This window comes from Anas acuta, chromosome 19, assembly GCF_963932015.1.
Source record: "Anas acuta chromosome 19, bAnaAcu1.1, whole genome shotgun sequence".
NCBI classification, from domain to species: Eukaryota; Metazoa; Chordata; class Aves; order Anseriformes; family Anatidae; genus Anas; species Anas acuta.
In genome coordinates, this window is record NC_088997.1 from 595054 (window position 1) to 601409 (window position 6356).

The following is a 6356-nucleotide window of genomic DNA, read 5'->3' on the forward strand; positions in this document are numbered from 1 at the left end:
GCAGCACGGCCGCGGCATCGGCCCTGGGCTCCCCCCGGTCCCTGCTGGGGAAACGCGGCTACAGGGGGTCCTGAGCACCTGGGGGAGGGCACCCCCACGCCCACCCCCACTGCTTTGCTGGGGTCCCGGTGCACCACAGGGACAGCCTGGCACGGTGAGGCACTGGAAGGGGAATGCCACGCCTGGTTCCTCTTTTTTTCCTTTCTTCTTTCTGGCAAGAAGGAATGAAGGGCTGCGTGAGGCGAACGGTTCCCGACGCACATCAGCCTGGTCAGCGCACACATCACTTCTGTTTGGTACAGGTGGCAGGTTCTGAGGGGCTTAGCTCTCGGGGGTGATGTTGTAGTGCTGTAAAGGAATGCACGGCTGCTATGGAAAGCAAATAGATAAAATCGTACTTTCAGCCACGGAGAAGCATGGGAGGGAGGGAAGGCCTGCACACCTGTGGTGCAGTGCTCATTTGCAGTACTAATTACACTGATGAAGGGTGAGGAATGATGAGCAAGAAGCAGAGAAGAGTGCAAATCAGCATGGCATCCTCAAAGGGTAAGAGACCAGTCTATGTTAGCCAAGTACCAGAAATTTCAAACTCCATTTAAGCTAATTAAGCAGTCAGCAGACCGCCAACATATAACTGGTTGGAGAAGGAAGGGCACAGTGCAAAATGCAACACACCTGGTGCAGATACTCCGAGCTGAAAGCCATGGAGAATTTGGTGCTTCAGATCCTGCCCCTCTGCTCTCCCACAAGCTGCCAGCAACCGGGGAAGGCTCTGTCCAGGCCTTAGAAAGGAGAAATCTTGGAAGATGCACTGGTTTTATATTGATTTTACTTCTGAGGTAAGTTGATAGGTTTATGATATTACATTGTTTTTCGTGACTTTTTGAGTTAGCAAGGAGACTGGTGCAGGGAGCGGGTGATGCTTTGCAGCTTCCTACAGGTGTCTGCCTGCCTCTGCCAGTAGGTGGGTGCCTTCTGCGAGCACAGTGATGCTTCCTGTTGGACTCTCCTGTCAGTCTGGATCCTCAGATATTATTTTGTTTCTGCGAAGATTAAAGATCCTAGTAAATGGTCTGCAGGTGGGAGCAGGTGTTGCCGATTTCTTCCTGGCCTTCAGCATTTGAAGAAAACTCATCAAATTAGCATAAAGAGATTTTCCCCCCTCCCCTTTTCTTCCTTAGCAATGTCTCCAGTTTTTTGTTACTTCTAGAGTTGTATTCTCAAACCTAAAGCAGTGTAAATCTAGTTCTTGCTGATTATTTTTTGTTTTGAAGTTACAAGTCAGTATAATCTTGTGCCAGGAAGCTGATGACTGTGTTCCCTTCTCCTGAGGGCTTGGATCCCAGGTCTGCTCAGAGTCACCGTTAAAATGGGTGTTTTGGGAACAAAAGCACAGCAGTGCCATTTTCTTCCTGACTTTTTGGCACCCGTGCAGTTTCCAAGAGAACAAACACTAATAAGGTTGGTGCTCTGTATTTTCTTACCGTGAGTTTATGACCTATTCATAAATTTAGTGATAGGGCATGTGGGGGTTGAATTTCTTGGGGACTCTGAATTCCCAAGGTTCAATCTCTAGCCAGTTCCCTAGTGCTGGCCATATGCTGTCCACAAAACCAGGTGTTTCTCCCAGGTCCGAGCCCAGCACTGCTGCAGGGGTGGGCTGGCGGGGCTGGGTCCTGGCAGCCCGAGCATTTCACGCAGGGCTTGCAGTCAGTCCATGTTGAGCTCAGTGTTTGGTGGCTGGTGGTGGGGCGAGCAGCCACGCCGTGACTCCTTCTTGTGCTTGGATGACTCTGGAGCTGGAGCAAGGACTGAAGTGGTTGAGAGCTGTCTTGGCCCTGGGTCCTGCGAGTCCTAGGAACACAGGTTAACAGGACCTGTGTTCCTAGTCCTAGTGATGTTGTTGGGAGCTTTTTCACCCTAATAGCCTGGGTGTTCCAGCCTTTGCTGTTCCAGGGTTGTATCCCTACTTTTATTCCAGGCATTTTTGCCGCTTCTGTGATTCAAATTGAACTAAAACAGGTCTGGATTTCTATTAGTACAGTCGTCTGTGCCAGAGGCGCACCGAGAAACTTACAGCAATGTATGTAATATACTTGATATGCGGTAGTTGAACCTTCACTTAGACCAAGAAATGCAATAAACTGTTCTAGGGGATGACTGGGATGATGTGGCTGAGCACGGCTGGCCAGTCCCACCTCTCTCCCCGGCTGGGGACAGAAGCTGACCCTCTTCACAGTGCCTGGGGGCATCTGCGTGCAGCCAGCCAGCCAGTACAGCTGGAAAGGGGGGGAGTCGGAGAGCATTTCTCTTTATGCCAGGAAAGAGCTGAAAATCCAAGTGTTGTTTCAGGAGATGGTTGCTGATAGCAGCCTGCAGTGTTTTACAGACATCTGAGTGCTCTTCCCTTTGAACTAAGCCGCAATTTGTCTTTGTAGATGTCTCTAATACATTAATACAAATGGTGTAGTAGTAGGAAATGCATTATAATACTGCATGATGTTGCTCTTAGTAATTCTCCTCCTTCAGCAAGTGAACACTTCCTTGCTCGTTTGTATTCATTGTTTTGATGCTTAACTTGAAAAATGTGTATTATACAACAGGCTGAAATCCATGACAAATAAAAGAACCCAAGGGGATAATAAGCATCTTCATGCTGCTGTGATGTCTCCTGCTGCCAACATCAAAGGAGCCCGAGACATCCCTGCTGCCCCGGCAGGCGCAGGGCGCAGGGCTTTGCTCTCCGGGCGGCTCCGTGCTGAGAGCAGCCCTGGCACCGCGCAGGGTTCTGCACTGAGACCGAGGAGCGCGTTGGGTGCTGCACCTCGCCCTTCACGCCTGGCACCCATCTGGGGGCAGCGTGGCGCTTGTGCTCTGGAGGGCAGCTCAAGCTGTAAATGTCTTCGGGGAAGAATCGGACCTGTCAAACAGTGATGGAAATCCTCTACTGTTTGTTTGCACACAAAGTTGTTGTTTGGGTTTTTTGTGATAATAGTGAGCATTCCTCCATCCTTCCCTATAGATGTGGATACCACCTGGGCATGGGATCCAACATCTTGATGGAAGTGGAAATCGGTTTGTTTTTGAGCAGCACGTGTAGGCTTTGACCCTTCGCATTCCCAGCATGTTGTATTTCACTGCAGCTGTTTAACAAGCTGTGGCAATGGTGAAACCTGGTTTCCTACAAAATCATCTTAGTGCTGTGCAGTGTCTTTCATCTTTAAAAAGTTCAAGCCTGTTCGTCAGGCTTCCTCTTAATAAAGGATTTCTGAACTATCCAGCCACTTACTGCCATAAGACTTGCAGGAACTCCACCTCTTTGCCATCCCAGCCCTGGATTTCAGCTGGGGGAAGCAAAATAGCACAGATACACGCAGATCCACGTGTATGTGGAGAGATCTCATGGGCTTTGTTTATGTACCAAATGAGACTAAAAATAAACACTGAACTGGGTCAGGCCACAGCAGAAAGCAGTCTTTGGCAGGTTCCTCTGTATAATGTTTGTTTGGGTGTTTGTGCTAGCTGCTGTCTCAGCCTGTGCACCTCTGGGATAAACCTTCCTGCATGAAAGCTGCCTGCCAGCTGGGTCCCTGGAGCCTTCCTGTATCTCTCCTGATTCTTTTTACTGCCCGCCTTTACCACCACTTCCTACACCTGTCTGTAGGTAGCAGAGACTAGGAGCTTTGGGGCTGGGAGCACAGGTACCCAGTGCCCTGTTCCTGGTGGGAGCAGTGGTGCCAGGGCTCCCACCAGGTCCCCTCGGCTGCACCTCCCCAGCCCTGCTCTGGTGCCCTGGAGCTCTCGGGCACCTCCTGAGCCCAGCCGGTGGAGGACGGGCTGGGAGCTGGGCACTGCTGCTGAGCTCAAACAGGAGCGTGCGTTGGTGGGGAAGGGTGAGGTGGTACCTGAGGGCTGTGGAGTGGGGGAATATCTAAAAATATTCTAAAGTTCATAACCACTCTCCTGACGTCCTTCAGTCTCCTGTCCTTTGAGCTCATCTTTCTGACACATCGCTTGACGTATGCAATGAAGAGTTTCTTCTGAGAGAGGTGTAAGTAGTCCAAACTGGGAACAGTTCTCCGATCACTGTATGTATATGCTGTAAAGTATATTACTGCATACACAGTTGACTAGAATAACCTTACCCAAATTATGCCTTGTGATTGAAACTCGGGAATTCTCTATTTAGTTCTGAGTTATCACCCTCCTGGATTCTTACCATGGAGGCGTACCTGTAAAAACCATTAATATTCAAATAACTTTGCTAAATAAGCAACATTGCCAGGGTAGTTGTTTATTACTATTTATGATGACAGATTTATCTTACTGATTTTTCCAACACATTTCTCTAGAGGAAATTAGATAAGTACTTAGTTTAAGCCGTGCCAGGGAGAAAATGTTTCTATAAATGCTTAACAACTCATCTGGAGAGATGACAAATGCTGGTATGTCCTTCACAATGTCATGTTGGTCATTGAATCTGGTTTGAAATGCAGTTGTTTATCTTCTCCAGCAGGAAGTTGAGCTGGTGGTTTTAAAGCGGGGAAGAAAGTATATGCAAAAATATCGGCCGTGAATTTGGAAACCTTGAATCTAAGAGGAGATTTTTTTCTTTTGTCCTTTTGGTAGAATCACAGGGGAACAAATTACCAGACCGGTTTTAAGACTTTCAAAGTCTCTATATTTGCATACGTGGGACTAGAGGGCAAAGTGATTGTGCAGCCAAGGCATGCATACTGCCAGCATACAATGAGACCGGGAGAGGCCAGCTGCCCCCCAGCTGCATGCATTGTAATGGTCAGGACACACTGTGTGGGATGCCACAGCATCCTCCCGTTCTGAGCTCAGCACGTCACCTGTGCAGGGATGGTGAGAAACATCCAGGCAGAAAGAGAGCATTGTCTACAACGTTGGGTTCTGCACTCCCTGGCCCTGCCCTGGCTGCGTGTCAGGCAATGTTGATGGTGTGTTCCCAGGCTTTTGATTCAGGCAACTGAGTTGGAAGTATAAAATTAGACAGTAAATACTCCTCTGTGTCTCCTAGGTTTCTAACAGGTCTGTTGGAGTGAAATGAATTGCAGAATGTAAAATACAGTATGCACACTTCTTGGATTTCACCAGAATCTCCTTCCAAAATATTGTGGTGGCTTTTATCTGGCATCTTGGTTTTATTTGGGCCCTCTGTAGAGATGCAATTTCATCTTTCATATGCACATTTCCATTTTTTCCTCCTTGTTCTTTAATGGCAGCTCCTGAAAATGTCACTGCAAGTTGCACATCTGCATGGACTTGCCTGCAGCTCTCCCTGGAGCCTCATCCTTCCCTTCCTATCATGATGGCATGGCTTTCCCTCGGACCCTATCCATGCTGGACAGGATTACCACAGGCAGATGACACTATATTGAACTCGGAGCGTGATCTTGGCTTTACTGTGCAGCAGGAGATCGCCCTCGCAGTCCAGGTGTGCCCAAGCTGGTCACCGCTGTCCCTCCCCTGGAGCAGCCGGGGGGCTCCTCCTGCAGCTCGGGCTGCATCAGCTCCCGGGCTGCTGCCCTGGGCTTTGGGGACAGGAACCCAGACAGGGCACAAGCAGCAGCATTTCCCTTGGTAGTGCAGCCCCTTTCCAGGAGGAACTAAGCAACAAATGACTAAGGGAAAACTTAAATTATGTGGAAGCCTTGCTTGAGAAACAAGATGAGGCACTTCATTAAAATACATTAGAAAAGGCAAACAATCTGTTTAAATTTCACATTTTGCCAGCTATAAAACCTACTCTAGTTTACAGCAGGCCTGAGAAACTGAAACAGCTGGCAAAATAATGAAAAACATTCCTATTGCCTTCTGCTTAAATTGCAGGAAGGTTGTAGAGGAATTGCATCCTGATTTATCTGAAATAATGCAAGAAAAACTCTAATGGGTGAATTGTGTAGAAAGTAAAGGTGTTTTGCTCGTGTTTGTTTATTTTCCCCTCCAGCACAGGAGCTACTCATTTCTGATGCTAGTTCTTGTTTAAGCTGACCCTTCAGGTTCCCTGCTGGTATTACTTGAGGCACCAAAGTGACCCAGGATCACCCAGATCGCCCATTTGCACATCACTGATTGCTCAGAAGTGGGCTTGGATACCAGCAGGTACTGGGTGGCTCAGTGTGGGCTGCCTCTGCTCCCAGAGCGAGCTGCAGGGCCCTTCTGGTGACATTGGGACTTGAAAAAATGATCCTCTCCGTTCACAGCTTGAGGTGAGTCACGGCAGCGAGCCGCCTGCCTGTCCCCATGCAGCCAGCAGTGGTGTCTGGGCACCCTCGGTCTGTCCTCCTGCAGGACGGTGCAGAGCAGTGAGGCCATTTCTTGTGCAGATG

The 6356-nt window shown here is 48.9% G+C and overlaps 1 long non-coding RNA gene across 2 annotated transcripts; it reads left to right on the forward strand.

The window, feature by feature from the left end:
- The first annotated feature begins 522 nt into the window (after nucleotides 1-522).
- Nucleotides 523-5950, forward strand: LOC137842309 (uncharacterized). 2 transcript variants are annotated; one of them, XR_011089009.1, is made up of 4 exons: nucleotides 523-839; nucleotides 1333-1461; nucleotides 3978-4051; nucleotides 5250-5950. It is a non-coding gene; the product is annotated as an uncharacterized lncRNA (long non-coding RNA). The 2 variants fall into 2 exon arrangements; XR_011089008.1 differs by lacking the exons at nucleotides 1333-1461; nucleotides 3978-4051 and having other exon boundaries at nucleotides 532-839.
- The last annotated feature ends 406 nt before the right edge of the window (nucleotides 5951-6356 follow it).